Consider the following 17,115-nt stretch of genomic DNA (forward strand, 5'->3'; position numbering starts at 1 on the left):
CCGTCTGCCTCTGTTGCAGTCAGAATCTACATGTGTTCTTTCATTCATTCCATGAATAGTTGAGAACCTACAAGGTTATCAGGTCAAATTATTATTATTATTATTATTATTATTTGTATTTTTCTGAAGCTGGAAACGGGGAGAGACAGTTGGACAGACTCCCGCATGCGCCCACCCGGCACGCCCACCAGGGGGCGACGCTCTGCCCACCAGGGGGCGATGCTCTGCCCCTCCGGGGCGTCGCTCTGTCGCGACCAGAGCCACTCTAGCGCCTGGGGCAGAGGCCAAGGAGCCATCCCCAGCGCCCAGGCCATCTTTGCTCCAATGGAGCCTCGCTGTGGGAGGGGAAGAGAGAGACAGAGAGGAAGGAGAGGGGGAGGGGTGGAGAAGCGGATGGGCGCTTCTCCTGTGTGCCCTGGCCGGGAATCGAACCCGGGACTTCCACACGCCAGGCCGACGCTCTACCACTGAGCCAACCGGCCAGGGCCTCAGGTCAAATTATGAATTTAAATAAAAACTCTAACTTTGGGGGGAAGAAGACACTCTCAGCCTCCAGCCACTAGCCATTGTAATGGCTGCTGTCCGTTGACTTGCGGACCCTGTGCTGAGAGCTTTGTCTGAATTGTCTTGTTTAAACGTCTCAACAGCTCTGGAAAGTTGAGCTTTAAAGAAGAGAAGTAACATGCCCAAGTTCACTCCACTGGTAAGTGGTTGGTTGTTAGGTTGCTGTGACAGAATACCGTGGACAAGGGCGGGCATATAAAGAACAAATTTAATTCTCACAGTCCTAGGGGCTGACAAGGTGTTGGCAGATTTGGGGTTTGGCGAAGGCTCCCTTCCTCGTTCGTGGATGGCCATCTTTCAGCTAGAACCTCACGTGGCCGAGCGGTGAGGGAGCTCTCTGGGGTCTTTTATAAGAGCAGTCATTCCGTGCATAACGGTTCCACTCTGGTGACCTAAGATGCCCACTGGGGCATTCTCTTTTCTGCCTCCTCTTTTCCTGAACTGCTTGGTCTCCTCATGACCCTCCTTTGGACTGACTGGCCTCCAGAGAGGTAGAGCATAGAGAGAAATGGATGATAAATGGTATGCAGCCATCTCTCGGGCTTGCTTTCAACCTTCCTTTTAATCGAGGAGTAACTTACATACCGTCACATGCACACGTCATATCACCCATCCGGCGGCACCACCCGGAGCAGAGGTCACAATGTTCTCATCACTCCGCCAAGTTCCTTCATGCCCCTTTGGGGTTGTCCTGCCTCCCCCACCCCCACCCCCAGCCAATCACTGTTTAGACTTAGGGAAGTCATATCTCTGTCATATCAAAGTTTCCTGCTTCTAACTCATCCAGATCCAAATATACTTGCTTGACAAAAACAACACACAGCAGAGATAAAAATAACACTTTCAATAGCGTGGGTGATCCTGCCATTCTGCCCAACTGGCGTCTCTCTTGGCGTGCGTGTGAAAGAGAGACACAGACCTGCTGTTCCTTCTGTCGCTCTTTGTTCCTCTGGCTTTTTAGAACGTGAGCATCTTGCCCCATCGAGTGTGTTTCTCATATTTATAGATTTTAATTATCACACAACATGTGCCCCAAAATCTACGCCAGCGATCTCGTCTGGTGCTCAACCTAAGAAACCAAACCCCACGCCGAAGGAAAATGGCTGTGGTTGGATGGACATCAGGGGGCGTGGCCTGTCAGTCTCCCTGGCGAGACCTTATTATGGGATTTCCGAGGAGAGTTTTGATTCCTTTCAGTTTCCGTATTAGGCTGACTTGAGTAGCTAACCCTCGAGTAAGATGCAGTTGTAATGTGGAAAGGGCCTAGGTGAGTAAATGGTGACCTGAAACATGGCGGCCACACGGGGGACTGTGCTGATTTGTGCGAGTCCTTCTTGATAGGAACACAGAGTTGGATGAAATGTAAGGGTTTTGTCTGGGGAGCTCATCAGAAGGGGAAGTCCGTGAGTGTCAAAACCAAAGAGAGGGCTCTAAGCCAAATGGTTAGGCATAAGCCATAGGGCCTGGGGTGTTGAGATTTTAATACCACAGTGAGTCTAGAAATGACAGCGAGGCCCAAGGTGGAGCCAAGTGCCTGGGAGCCTAAAACATTATACTCCTGCGTGCAAGGGGGCTGGAAGAAGGCCACTGTCTGGACAAACAGGGAGGAAGCTTGCCTTGAGTGGGAAAACATCACCAGCAAGAAATTAAAAGCCTGGGGCTGTACCAGATGTGATTGTCGAATCTATAATGTTGTCATTGAGGAGCTAAAAGACCCTTCAAGCTGAGAAATTAACATAAAACTGGCCTACTACCATGAAAACCCCTAGTGCAAATACAAAAATCACTGCATAGGGATATTTCAACAACTCAGGCCTAACAGGATTCCCACAGAAAGAACGACCTTCTCTGGAGATGAGTTTACAATTAAATAATGTGAAATATTCAGGAAATGAACTGTCTTGGGTTAAAAATGATAGAACATCTAAGATAGGGGTCCCCAAAGTTTTTACACAGGGGGCCAGTTCACTGTCCCTCACACCATTGGAGGGTCAGACTATAAAATAAACTGTGAACAAATCCCTATGCACACTGCACATATCTTATTTTAAAGTAAAAAAACAAAACGGGAACAAATACAATATTTAAAATAAAGAACAAGTAAATTTGCCTGACCTGTGGTGGTGCAGTGGATAAAGCCTTGACCTGGAAATGCTGAGGTCGCCATTTGAAACCCTGGGCTTGCCTGGTCAAGGCACAGGGTTGATGCTTCCTGCTCCTCCCCACCTTCTCTCTCTTCTCTGAAATGAATAAATAAAAAACAAAAACAAAACAAAAAAACAAGTAAATTTAAATCAATAAACTGACCAGTATTTCAATGGGAACTATGCTCCTCTCACTGACCACCAATGAAAGAGGTGCCCTTTCCGAAAGTGCAGCAGGGGCAGGATAAATGGCCTCAGGGGGCCGCAGTTTGGGGACCCCTGACCTAAGACTATAAAATAGTACATTTAAAATGATTAAAGACTAAAGATGATACAGAAATGTAAAGATAAAAAGATTTGAAAAGCAGCTACATTATTATGAAAAACAGTTATTGAAATTAAAACTGACAGATTAGACTTAGCTGAGGAGATAATTAGTGAACTGGAAGACAGTGGTAACGGTTTACATTTGTTAAGTCCTTAGTACGTGCCAGACACTGTTCTGTGCACTTGCATTTAGTCCTCAGAACAAAATTATAAGGAAGGCATTATCATTATCCTTATCGTCCATATTTTATAGATGAGGAAACTAAAGTATAGTTGTTTAAGCCACATACCCAAGGTCACACAGCAGGGCTGGGATTTGACTCCAGGCTGTCTAGTGTAGCCTAGAGTCTGTGTTTATAATTCCTACACTATGGAAAATCATCAAGAATAAGCGATGAAGAGATGCAAATATGAAAGAATGGTACAGAGGCATAGAGGAGAGATGATATCAAAATGTAGAGAAAGAAGGTACTACTCAGGTCTAAACAAAGGGACTAGGGGTGAGGCGGCAGTCAAAGACGATGATTAGAAGTCCCTTCAGATCCTCTCTGGTCCTACGTTCCAAGAATTCGTGACCATATCTAGGGTGGAAATTTCCGAACGAGAGTGGCAGAGTGTCAGTTTCCACTGCAGCGTGCATTGGTGTGCCGATGTGTGTGACAGAGGTCTCTGGGGGAGGGAGGGAGACCTGATTTTAGCATTTCTGCGGTATGAATACTTGCACCAGGACCACTTTCAGCCTGGCAATGTGATGTCGTGCAGACTTGGGGAGAGAGGTTCAGCCAGCCTCGTGCCCAGAATGAGCGGGCGCCAGCACCCCACTGGTTCCGCCGTTCCTTCTCTTCTAAACTCTGAGCTCTGGATGGCGCATCCGAGTGTGTGGAATTCTCAGGAAGTAGTGGTGTCAGGTATGATATCACAGGGGTAGGAGGAGACAATGAACCCCCCACCCCCACTTTCTTCCCTTGTAGTTAAAAAAAAAGTTGTATGTGTGACATCCTTAACGACATCATGAGCGACAGGGAAAAGGAGTGCAATGTCTTTGAGGGGAAGTTCAGCACTATCTGCCAACATTGCAAGTGCATGTGCCCTTGGACCCTGTAATTCCACTGTAAGGCCTGGTCTGGTAAATCCCGTCTGTCCTCTAATTACACATGTCTGCGCACATGTTCTGTTCGTCGCAGCATTGTTTGCAATAGCCAGGCCCTGCGAGCCGCTGAAATGTAGGCCAGTTGGGGATCGATCGACTGAAACACGGTATGTTCTTACAGTAGAATTCTGGACCACTGTTTAAAATAGTAGGTGATATGCTAAAAAGGAATGATCTTTGGGTTACATTTTTAAGTAAAAAAAAAAAAAAAAGGTTATATGCATAAAAGTGCTGTATTCTTATGTGTGTTAAAACAGAGGGAGGTATAAATGCTTGCACACACACACAATCACACATGCTTGATGACGCATGGACTCTTGCTGGAAAGACACCAAGAAGGAAGGTGGTTGTTGGGATACTGTTTACCTCTTGGGGAAAGAAAGGATGTGAGTCTAAGATGGAACCTATTATATAAGCTTTTGAATTTTTAAACATAAGCATATAGTATTTTTTTTTCTGTTAAAAGCAAACTAGTTAACAACAAACAAACAAACTGACCCTGGCCAGTTGGCTCAGTGGTAGAGTGTCAGCCTGGCATGTGAAAGTCCCGGGGTCGATACCTGGTCAGAGCACACAGGAGAAGCGCCCATCTGCTTCACCACTCCCCTCCCTTTTCTTTCTCTCTCTCTCTCTTTTCCCCTCCCGCAGCCATGGCTTGATAGATTTGAGCACATTGGCCCCAGGAGCTAAGGATGGCTCCTTGGAGCCTCTGCCTCAGGTGCTAAAAATAGTTTCCTTGCGAGCATTGCCCCAAATGGGCAGAGCATTGGCACCAGATGGGGCTTGCCAGGTGGATCCTGGTTGAGGCTCATTTAGAAGTCTGACTCTATATCTCCCTTACTCTCACTTAAAACAAACAAACAAACAAACAAACAATCCTTCACTTCAGGAGCTTTCTTTTTTTCTTTCTTAATTCAGTGAGAGGAGGGGAGGCAGAGACAGACTCCCGCGTGCACCCTAACGGGAGTCCACCCAGCAAGCCCACTAGGAGTGGTGCTCTGCCCATCTGGGGCATTGCTTCATTGCTCAGCAATGGAGCTCTTCTTAGCACCTGAGGCAGAGGCCATGGAGCCATCCTCAGGCCTGAGGCCAGCTCACTTCAATTGAGCCATGGCTGCAGGAGGGGAAGAGAGAGAGAGAAGCAAGAAGGGAGGGTGGAGAAACACATGGGCACTTGTCCTGTGTGCCCTGACCAGAAATCGAACCTGGGACATTCACATGCTGGATTGATGCTCTACCACTGAGCCACTGGCCAAGGTCTTGGGAGCTTTCGACATGAAAGCCCCTCTTATTTTTCTAGGAGGTTGGCAGGTCTCCATGGTGTTGCTGATCCTCAACATTTATTGAGCTTGAGGCTCTTCCGGTGTGATCCGGTCTATCCTCACACGCCCATCCACTGTAAGTTTCTCCATCGCTGGGCTTGGCCTGGACCCCTGCAGGTGCCCAGTCAATGCGTGAGAAATGATCATCTCATTTTCTGGAATGGGGGAGGTCAGGTCTCTGTGCAAAGCACATGCTATGCCAGTAGAAAAAGTGGAACACAATAGCAGTCTGAACAGTGTTTTAGAAACAGGGATCAGCCGGCTGCATTTTTAGAAAGTCAGGTTCTTGGGAAGGCATCTCGGGCCTCTCTACCTCCTGCCACTCTTTCCTGGCCCCTCTCTTGAGACCAGAGGGAAGCGTTTTGTCGACATTAATTTTTCCAACTATATGAATGTTTGCTCCGGAAAGTTGGAGCTGTGTTTTTGGACCAAATAAATTGCTCTTGTGTTTAGAAACAACAAAGGCAAGGAGACTTTGTCCTGCAGTGCCCTTCTTTTCTGACTTATTTTATCTTCACAACTGTCCTGATGAGTGTGCACCATCAAAGGTCTAGGAGACACTAGCTCTGTTCACTTGAAAAGACCGACCTTCAGGGCCTTTCTTAGCAAAATAAATGTTCCCAGAGGTGTTCTGAGTTTTGTTATTGTTTTCTGCAATCAGCTACATTTCTAACCCATCATGACATGTTTTAGGAAGCCAGAGGCTTTCTCTCTTCTCTCTTCCTTCTTTGTCATTTGGTAATAAATGCAATAAATAGGTCATTCATCTTAAAAAGATGTTATGATTTGACCCCATAATGCAGTGTGCAAGGTAATGGGAATGAAAAGTGAAGTTCATAGAATCAAAGTCACAAAAACTGACCCGAGTATGATATAAGAGTGACATCATCTGTAACATTCTGATGAAACCTTTGTAAATCAGGGCCATTCGACCATGGCAATCTACTGTCTCTCTGGATGCTATTTTGTGAGTTCGTTTAGAGAGTATCTTGAAGCACTTTGAGTATCACTGCTCCATGTGCAGTGGGGGATGTAGTGGTTTTAGCTTACCGAGAGATGAATGTGTATCAACAGTGTTATCTTGACTCCCCCAAACAGTAATTCTATCTTCCTCGCCTGGATGCCCGTACAGAGTTGGTTTAAATACTATTCTTATGTGAGCCCTTTCCGGACTCCCCTTTGCTGTGCCAGTATTGTGCTGTACAGAATTTAATGAAAACAATTGTCTTACTGGCTTTAAATAATTGTAGTTGTTCATAGCTATCTCCACATCAGACTGAACACCAGGAAAGATGAACTTCATTTGTGCATGGCTGGCTTGTGGCATATGTCACAGAATTTCAAATTTCATTACTCAGGATTCTTTTGGTCCCCAAACAGAACCCCAACTCAAACTGGTTTCTCTTGAAAGGGGGTTTGTTGGTTTATGTCGTTGAAAAGTCCAGGGATGGAATTTAAGGCTTGGATGGTGTTGCTGAGGCTTACATAGTTTTCTCCATCTCTCAGCACAGCCTACCGTTTCTCTTTGGATTGTGGTGGCAAGATGGCTGTCAGCAATTCTAGCAGAAGGGAAAAAAGGACCAATTTTCTAACAGTTTAACCAAAGTCTCAGATTTTTGAGTCTTAGTGTCTCTGATCACTCTTCTCTGGGTAACATGTCCATTGCTGAACCAATCCCTATGGCCAGGCAAATACAATGCTCTGATTGGCCATTCTGCATTCAATGCCTGCCCCCTGAAGAAGCTGGCATAGGGTCTGCACTTCCCAGAGCTCAAGGATTGAGGATGAGAGAAGGCTGTTCCCAAGAAAAGCTGAGGACCATTTGTATATGGGAGCAGGGGATAGGTAAAAGCCAGGATGTTCAATACAGTAAGGTTTTAATCAGCATGTGCTTGATGAACGAATTAACCTCTGAATGAGCAAAGGGGAGCGCGCTGCTGATTCTGTGAGCTGGTTACACAATACCCTGAGTGGGGTTCTAACAGATGGAGCCTTTGCAGAGAGGACAGATAAGAGAGAGCCTTGAAATCAAGTCATATAAGGATGGCGTTGACTTCGCTGAAATATTTAATAAGAAATAAGAGACACAGGAGAGACACAAGAGCTGTTTCCAAGTGTCTGAAGGTCATTCAGAGAGATGGAATATTGGCCGGGTCCCTACTTACATCGTAGGTGCTGGAGTAGACACTTGAACTGATAACCCCCGCTTGTATTTTTATATTACTAAGCAACCAATATATGTTCATTCTAGAAAATTAAAAAATGCACAAAAGGAAGAAAAACAAAACTCCTTTCATAATCTTATCTCCTGGGGCTAATTGATACTAATATTTTGGTATATATCCTTTTCATCTCTTTTCCCTATTTATAGCTGCATAAAAAAATTTCTCACTTAATCTTGACAATTGCGGTCGTCAGAGAAAGAAATGGTGTCTCAGAGATTTTAAGAAGTTGCCTGAGGCTCCAGGCCTGGGCACTGAACTTCTAGCGCCAGAACTCAGTCCACATCTAATTAGCCTCGAAACCCTCTCTCATTTCTGGGTCTTTCATTCACCTGCAGACTGTGTGCGAATAGGGTTTTACTACTACTGTTCCATTCTGAGAGTCTTCATTTCGTCCCATTGTTTGCTCACTCTCTCATCTTTTTTTTTTTTTTTTTTTTTAAACAGGGACAGAGAGAGAGTCAGAGAGAGGGATAGGTAGGGACAGACAGACAGGAATGGAGAGAGATGAGAAGCATCAATCATCAGTTTTTCCTTGCGACACCTTAGTTGTTCATTGATTACTTTCTCATATGTGCCTTGACCGTGGGCCTTCAGCAGACTGAGTAACCCCTTGCTGGAGCCAGCGACCTTGGGTCCAAGCTGGTGAGCTTTTTTTTTTTTTTTTTTTTTGCTCAAGCTGGCGACCTCGGGGTCTCAAACTTGGGTCCTCTGCATCCCAGTTCGACGCTCTATCCACTGCACCACCGCCTGGTCAGGCCACTCTCTCATCTTCATCCATGTGCTCAGGAAGTATTTTCCTGGGTGCTTTCTGGGTGCTGGGGGTTGACTAGTGAATGCGGCATGGTCCCTGCCCTCCTGGAGCTGATGGTCTAGCTGAGTTCTGCATCACTCATAAATGGTTAAGCCCAAAGCCTCAAGGGATGTGCAGATCTGTGATGCTGGCAGTTGCCCGGGAGAGGTCCCACACCTCTTTCAGGAAGCAGCCAGTGAAGCAAAGAGAAAGCACCATCGCCAGAAATCTGGGTTCCCAAGTCTTATGTCTGCCCTCTGCCCAGAGTCCTCCCCTACAGGGTACACGTGTGTGTCAGGTCATGGGTGCTCCGGGCCTGTGTTCTCCGTCCTCACCCTCCTGAGGCTCTCTGCTGGGTGATCGTCCTCTCCTGAAGGGCACGTGTGTGTCAGGTCATGGGTGCTCCGGGCCTGTGTTCTCCGTCCTCACGCTCCCGAGGCTCTCCGCTGGGTGATCGTCCTCTCCTAAAGGGCACGAGTGTGTGTCAGGTCATGGATGCTCCGGGCCTGTGTTCTCCGTCCTCACGCTCCCGAGGCTCTCCGCTGGGTGATCGTCCTCTCCTAAAGGGCACGAGTGTGTGTCAGGTCATGGATGCTCCGGGCGGGCGTGTGTTCTCGGTCCTCACCCTCCCGGGGCTCTCTGCTGGGTGATCGTCCTCCCCTAAAGGGCACGAGTGTGTGTCAGGTCATGGGTGCTCCGGGCCTGTGTTTTCCATCCTCACCCTCCTGAGGCTCTCCCCTGGGTGAACAGGGCTGTGACCCAACATGTGGTATATGTGATGACCCTATTTTTGAAACTCAGATAAAAATCCATGGTGTAAAGCAGGGTTAGCCAAACAGAAGGAGGGAAACACATACTGGAATGAGACCTACCCCAGCTGCTTTTGTGTGGCTCCCTTGCCTAGGGGGGTAGGCAGTATCTGGCCTCCTTTTTCAGGGGAGGGAGCTGCGGCTCCGTTGGAGTGGTGCCTTGAGTTCAGATCTATCTGCCGGCTCCAGATCCTACCAGCTTCAATTCATGCTCCTCTGACCCAGACACGTCTGGGGGTGGGGCTCCCAAAGGTTTTAGAATGCCAGGTGATTTGCCAGCTTTCATTCCATCTACTTATTTAAAAAGTATTTAATGAGTGCCTTTGTCCGGGATACTTTTAGTCCCTGGGAGACTGGGTGACCACGACTGATGAGGGCTCCTGCTCCGAGGGAACTTGAAGTCTGAGTTAAATGGTTACATGAGCAATAATGTTTCTGTACAATCCTTTGCTCCGTGTTTCATTCAGCTACACAGGAGGATGTTTCAGCTAGGATGCTTGAGTTGCAAGGGACAGAAAACCCAGTTCAAGTTGGATAATTGATAGAAGCACTTGACTGGTTCACATACCGGAAAGTGGAAAGTAGGGTAGGTTTCAGGCACGCTTCAATCAGGGCTCCAGTTTCATTTCTTTGTGATCCTCTGGGCTCTGCACTTCTCTGTCTATTGGCTTTCTTCTCAGGTTGACTGCCTTCATGGCAGGGAAGTGGCCGCTGTTCAATGCCAGGAGACACCACATAGAATACACATGCTCCAAGAAGTGTAGCAGAGAGCTGTTCACTGTGGTGGTCTGGCTGCAGGTAGCTCCTAGATCATGTGCTTGTTCACTTGAGGGGAAAGAATTAGTCTCTGAGATTCCCTGTGATTGGATCATATTGGGACACACCGCTACCTCTCAACCAATCATGGTGGCAGAGGAAATGGGATAACACTGATTGGTTTAGACCATGCAGGACCCGCCCCTGGAATTGGAGACAAGGTCTGAATGACGGAAGGATGCTCCTTGGTGGGAGAGGAATGGAGTCTTTAAAGGGGCGGTCTGTAGGATCTGAATGTAGAAAGATGAGTAGACATTATATACATTTCCTCATTTCTTATAACATCCCTCTTTAGCAAATAAGCATTTCCATCTCAGCCTAGGAGACAAGCGCACAGAGGTTAAGTAGCTTGCAGGCAGTCACACACCTTGGGAGAGTGAAGTGTCCTGAGGCTGTGGATCTCACACGCTTTCTTCTCCTGTTGATGATGGTGGTAGAGGAAATAGCCCAGAGACCCTACAGGAGGTTCGCCTAATGACTTCGCTACAATAAGCAGGGCCTTGGGAGCAATTACTGCTCTTCATTTCAAGCTTTTACTAGAGACATCCTGCTTGCTTCTTTATTATTATTATTTTTTTAAACTAATTCTAGATGAGAGAAAAAACTCCTCTCCCAGGTCTGGATAAGCAACAGATAATTGAATGAGCTTCGGAGAAAAGCAGAACCATTGTCATTCAATGCATCAGAAAAGATGGTTGCATTCAGATAATTTTACAAAAATGATTTCTCTCTCCTTTTGACTTTGCTGCCTGAGGCTGCCATTCGTTTTTGAAATAACAGAGTGACTATTATGTAATCCTGTACAATGCTTCTTCCCCTTGGGCTCAAGTTAACTCACATGTTCAAAATACAGAATACATTTTTAGGGGGTGAAGAGTTTATGGAAAACCAGTAGGGTGCCTAGTTTCAACTGCCCAAACAAGGGCAAGCAAGCTGGATTGTCTGGTTTTCTCCAGACCCTGCAGAGAGATAATCTTCAACAGGAGAGGAGATGATTTGCCGAAAATAATTTCTGTGCTGGTGGGAACCTGTCTGAGGCCATTGGGCTCCCTGTGCCCGCCGTGCCTTGCACTGTGCTCCCAGGTGAAAGAACACTCGTTTGTTCATTGTTCTTCTGGCCTCGCTCATTTCCACCCTGGCAGACGTCACTTCATCCCGGGACGAAGGAACAAAAATGGGGACATCAAAACGGTGGTTGATGATGAGTTGACGTGTAAGGTTTTCCGCTTAGATGCTGTGCTTTTTAAAGTCTTGTGTTGCTTTTTCATTTTTGTTTTGTTTTTTGAGGTTATTACTGATGAAAATGACTTTGCCTATCCCAATTTCTATTATGTTGGCTACTGAGTTTTGGGGTTCTGGGAACAGAGAGTTGAACAAAGCATAGTCTTGTTTCTTTCTTTTTTTTTTTTTTTTTTTTTGTATTTTTCTGAAGTTGGAAACAGCGAGGCAGTCAGACAGACTCCTGCATGCGCCCGACCGGGATCCACCCGGCACGCCCACCAGGGGGCGATGCTCCGCCCATCTGAGGCGTTGCTCTGTTGCAACCAGAGCCATTCTAGCTCCTGAGGCAGAGGCCATGGAGCCATCCTCAGCGCCTGGGGCCAACTTTGCTCCAATGGAGCCTTGGCTGCGGGAGGGGAAGAGAGAGACAGAGAGGGGAGAGGTGGAGAAGCAGATGGGTGCTTCTCCTGTGTGCCCTGGCCGGGAATTGAACCCGGGACTCCCGCACGCCAGGCCGACACTCCACCACTGAGCCAACCAACCAGGGTCTGTTTCTTTCCTTTTTTAATTTTTTTATTTATTGATTGATTTTAGCCTTCAGTCTATCCACACCAGTTTTTGGTACTAACTTACACTGGTCCAGGCAAACCTGTTTAACCGCCCCTGGGAAAAGGTGTGAAGAGAAAGACAAGCCTGAGGGTAGAATGCATGGGCTTCAGTGTCAGGGAAGGACCAGAAAAACCAGGTGGCTAGCTCACCTTGTTGACCCTAAAGGGTGACAACAGTGTTTGTTATTAGGTCTGTGATTTAGGGGTTCTTTCTCACCACAGCATAACCCAGCTCACCCTGAGTGGTGTGACCACCACTGTCATAGAGGCGGTGGATTCACGGAACCCGGGACCAGGCCAGCTTGTGTGTATATGTGTGTGAGCGTGTTTGCATCAACCATGTGTACGTATAGACGTGAACCTTGCTGCCTCAGTGGCAGTGGTTCTCAAACTTGGCTGCACGTTAAAATCACCAGGGGAGCTTTTAAAATTCCCAGCCAGAGCTGCATACAAGGCGCAGTAATTCACCAACTTTGGGGATAAGACCCAAACACTAGTAGTTTTTAAGCTCTCCAGGGGATTCCAGTGTGCAGACAAGTTCAGGAACCTCTGACCTATTATAAATGTCATCATTATTATTTGAAGAGACGTAGGGATAACTGGAATGACATCGGTGCTAGCCAGCATTATCACTTAGCGAGCGACGGCTGCCTCTGTGGCAGGCAGCATCCTGGGTGTTCCCGAACATTCTAACAGCCGTCTGCACTGCAGCTCTGCAAGGCCACTCTCCAGGTGTTTGGAGAAGGGAAAGAGGGGTCACGTCTTTTAACCTGCTGTCAGCTACAGAGTTGCTTCATCCAGACTGTCAGGTAAAGTCCAGAAAGACGGAGCTGCTGGGCTCGTGTTGCTGGCCCCAGAGTCACCACTGTGGATATCACTGGGGCTGAGATTTTGGGGTTGTTTCTTACCACAGCGTAGCCGGGCCCATCCTGATGGATGCTACCATCCTTTTAATACCATAGTGGATCCAGGAGTCAATATGCAAAAGCACATTTTGCAAAGTTATAAATTGAGGGTGAGTTAATTTTGGCCTGTGGCTTGGAAAGAGAAATGATTGTGGAACAACCAGGCTATTAATCTTGGGTTGGTTGATCCATCCATCAAAGTCACTCTGTGTGTTTCAAGGAGTCAGGGTAAATCAATTAATAAAACATTACCTTGTGTCACTGTAGCACTTTTCTCAGCGGGTACACGGTGCTTTACAAACCTCATCATTGCTAGTCTTTTGGACACATCCTAGAAGGACTGTCAGGTGTGAGAAGGGCTGTGTTATCTTAAGGTAAAAACAGGAAGTAGGTGTTGAAATGCTTATCCATCGTCTATAGAGATGCCTGATTGGAGGGTTGGCAGCCGGGTTGGAGTTTGGCCCAACGTAGGAGGGTGTTGTGAAGATGTTCAGAGCAGACACATCAGCACCAGCATGGGCAAAGGTATACCAGCAGGAAATAGTGCTCATTGGATCTTTGTAATCAGTTTAATATTACTGCCGGGAAGGAAATAATCCCTCACTCTCCTGGGTGATTGGGAAGACCCATGACACCTGCATTACCATGATCATTGGGCACACATCCCCTAACATATTTATTTTTTTACTTTGGAAGAGATTCGTGTGTAATTTAGGGCCCAATAAGCATAGTGCTTTAATCGACCTTCTTTATCCTGAAAGATCGCACCAAACACGATACTAAATGTTGCGCACTGCATACTAGGAGTTTTTTTGTTTGTTTGTTTTTGTTTTTTACAGGACTCAGTTGATGCCTCAGTGATTTGGACTAACCTTTCGAAAGTAACTCAGCAGTTCTCTGACAGCGTAGACAGGAGCCCCTGTGACTCGCACTCAGAACCCAGAGTCCGGGCCTGTGGGATTGTGCTTCTGCGAGCCCGCTCTGGGCCTCTTTCGGGCCCTTCGCTTTCCTACACATAAAATGTAGGATTGAAGGTGAATTCCAAGGTTTCTTTCACGTCTAAAAGGACGTGATTCATTCAGAAACTCATCAAGTGGCCTGCTCAATAAAAATGCTACATACATGCTGGAATGGACACTGTGGACATTTTCTCCAAGTCTGTGGGTTCCAACGAGACCAGCCTGAGCAAGGTAGCAGTCCCCTCTCTACCTTGCTCTGCGCATCAGCACTGAGCAGACTGTTCGCCTGAAACCTGTGTCCTAACATGAAATGTGCACCAGGCTTTAGAGAGGAAGCTAGCTAAACCAGTTAAGCTTCTTCGTAACTTGGACCATATTGGTTCTCTCCTGGAAAGGTTTTTTTTAAACCTTATGCAATCTCTTTTCTTCTATGGCCCCTAAACTCAAAACTCTTTCCATGCTCTCAGCTCATGTTGAACATTCTCATTGTTCTGTCTGGAGCTCTGTATTTCAAGTACAGGGTCACACAGTTAATGACCTAAGTAAGCCTTTTGGAGGTTTTAAATCTCCCTTTCTTGACTGCTTATCTGGCTCCGTGGTTCCAGGGCTGTGGCCACGCTGGGGCTTGAGAGTAGGGTTAAGGCCTGAGGCTTGGGTTAACTCAGGCTGGACTGATGCCATCTCTTTGACCAGCTGCAACTGTTGGGTGCACGCCTTGTGCCAGGCATGGTGCCAGGCTCTGTGCTAGTCCTGGGATGTAGTGGGCTGTATCCAAAACAGCATGGTATTTGCCCTCACGGGACTCACAGTGTTCAAGGAAATACGGAAGTCACCATACAATCACAGTAATGTTATGTCCTCTAACCGGAAGCACAGGGTCCTGAGATCTCTCGCAGAAGGGGATCTGACCTGTTTGCTCAAAGTTCTCTCCTTCAGGTGAGGCCTGTGCCTGTGCATGCGGGCATCTCTCATTCCTGATGGATTGGTGCCTGCCCACCTTGATCCGCAGTGGGGTGGGCAGGTGGGCACAGATGGCAGGCAGGTGGGCACAGATGGCCTGCGCCCTCAACTACGGATGGACTGGGGGCTGCTCTTCCCGCCTGCTTCAGCGAGTGGGTGTGGGAAGCCCTTCCCTTGGAGGGGTGTGAGTGTCACTGCTGAAAGTGCCAAGGGGTCGTCCTTGGGGTTACTGAACGCCCCGTGGGCTGGCTGGAAGCGCGGCTGTGGGAAGGGCAGCACATCCTGAGCGTGCTGCCTTGGACCTTTCTGCAGCCAGCTCCCCTCTAAACGGGGCAGGGGCTCTGGACTGGAAGCTGCTTACGACATAGGTAAACCCCATGGACCAGCCTGTCCCTCTTGGGAAGGACTTTGCCTCAGGACAGGGATTGGGAAGGAAAAGTGGAGGCTGCAACAAGTCTTTTCCTCTTTTAACCATAAAAACCTTGGCAAGTGCCTGACCTGTGGTGGTGCAGTGGATAAAGCGTCGACCTGGAAATGCTGAGGTCACCGGTTCGAAACCCTGGGCTTGCCTGGTCAAGGCACATAGGGGAGTTGATGCTTCCAGCTCCTGCCCCCTTCTCTCTCTCTCTCTCTCTCTCTCTCTTCCTCTCCTCTCTAAAATGAATAAATAAAAAATTAAAAAAAAAAAACCGTGGCAAGAAAACACGCTCTTTATTTTGGTTGCCTGTATCAGCTGCAGCTTCCCAAAACTGAACTCTCAGACATCGTCCTGGTCCTGGCTCCGTCATACGTCAGCTTTGCCGGTTGCAAACAGTTTTGCTTCTCTCTCTCTCCCTCTTTGGCTTTTCTTTTGGGACTCTAATAACTCCAGGTGGTGAATGGGCGGTGGGGACTACAGTTCTGTAGAAATACAACTCTAAAGCAATACAAACACTGAGGGAAAAAAGTGGGAAGCTTGTCAAGGGGGAAGTACTGTATTAAAACATTTTCCTGCTGTTGACATTGAAGAAACCTCCCTGTGGCTTAGCACCAGGAGATCTGTTAAATGCTTGATGGTAAAACTGCCCTGCAAAGTAGAACGTAGACTTAAAACAACGAGGTAGCTGAAGTCCCTTTATTAAGGAGAGGTGATTAAGGTGGATGTGAGATGAAACGCAGCAGGTACAATTCAGCATGTGAATCAGAGACATCGCAAAAACCATTTGGTAGGAAATCCACGTGGCGTGGGAAGTGGGATCAGGAAGGGTTTATATTTTCTTCCTTTTGTTGATCTGTTTTTTTCAAAAATGTTTCTGTTATTGACATGTATTACCAGTATTCATAGAGTTGGGTGAAATGGTGTGGAGGAGCTGGGAAGCTCTCTTTTTTATGAAATCCTTCCACATAATTACTGAGAGTCTCCTAGGAGGTGGGTGGGCACAGTGACAGGTGTTGGAATGAACAAGATTGTATTGGGCTTTGCCTTCACAGAGCTGATATTTTAGAGAAAGGCTTTTTTTGGAAAATATTTTTTAAGCTAAAAAAAATAAAAATAATTACAGGTTGTGATAGTGCTGTGAAGAAAAAAAAAAAAGCCAGTGACATGCTAGGGAATGACTGAAGGGAGGTAGGGGAGTGTGACACTAGGAAGGGGGGGGAGGGAGGACCCCTTTCAGGAGGCAGCCCTTGAACCTGGAGGCTGAGAGAAGAAGGACCAGCCCGCGCAGCTCATGAGAGCCGGTCACACAGAGGGCGGGGCAAACACGAGCTGGCCACTGGGAGACAGTCATGTTTGGAAACGTGATGGAGGCTCCTAGGTAGATCTTGTGACTTTGGGGAAAAGCAGCTCCCAGAACAACTTTATGGCTCTGGAGAGGTTGGTTCCTGTCTTGCTCACAGCAGGAGTGTGCTGAGTGTGCACTGTTGGCTCTTTGCTTTGGGTCTTTTTTAATAGCAGCTCTAATTGCCATCCTTCAGGGCAGGATTCACAGGCCTCCTCCTGTCCTTTTCTGCATGCAACACACCCAGCTGGATGCTGGAGTCTTAGTCCTTCACCTTGAACCTCTGGTTATGGCAGAAATGTTTGGGAAGGTACCTTTTCTCCTCACAGACTCAGTATTCATTCATTCCGTGAAGAGGAGGAGGGAAGCAATTGACAGAAGTCCCTAAATGTTAGATTGAGGACTAAGACTGGGTACAGAAGCAACCAGACTATACTCTAGTGCTTACACCTACTAACTGGTGTATCTGAGTTAACGGTGGCAGCAACTACTCAGTTTCCTCTAAGGGCGGTTGGGCAATCCAAGTCAACAACCATAACAGTGTTCAGAGCATTT

The 17,115-nt window shown here is 47.2% G+C and overlaps 1 protein-coding gene across 8 annotated transcripts in view; it reads left to right on the top strand.

Annotated features, from left to right (window-relative positions):
• Nucleotides 1-17,115, top strand: part of CYRIB (CYFIP related Rac1 interactor B) — a 149,752-nt gene that overhangs the window by 42,765 nt on the left and 89,872 nt on the right. The window lies entirely within an intron of this gene.

The sequence above is a fragment of the Saccopteryx bilineata genome, chromosome 3 (assembly GCF_036850765.1).
Source record: "Saccopteryx bilineata isolate mSacBil1 chromosome 3, mSacBil1_pri_phased_curated, whole genome shotgun sequence".
Taxonomy (NCBI): Eukaryota; Metazoa; Chordata; class Mammalia; order Chiroptera; family Emballonuridae; genus Saccopteryx; species Saccopteryx bilineata.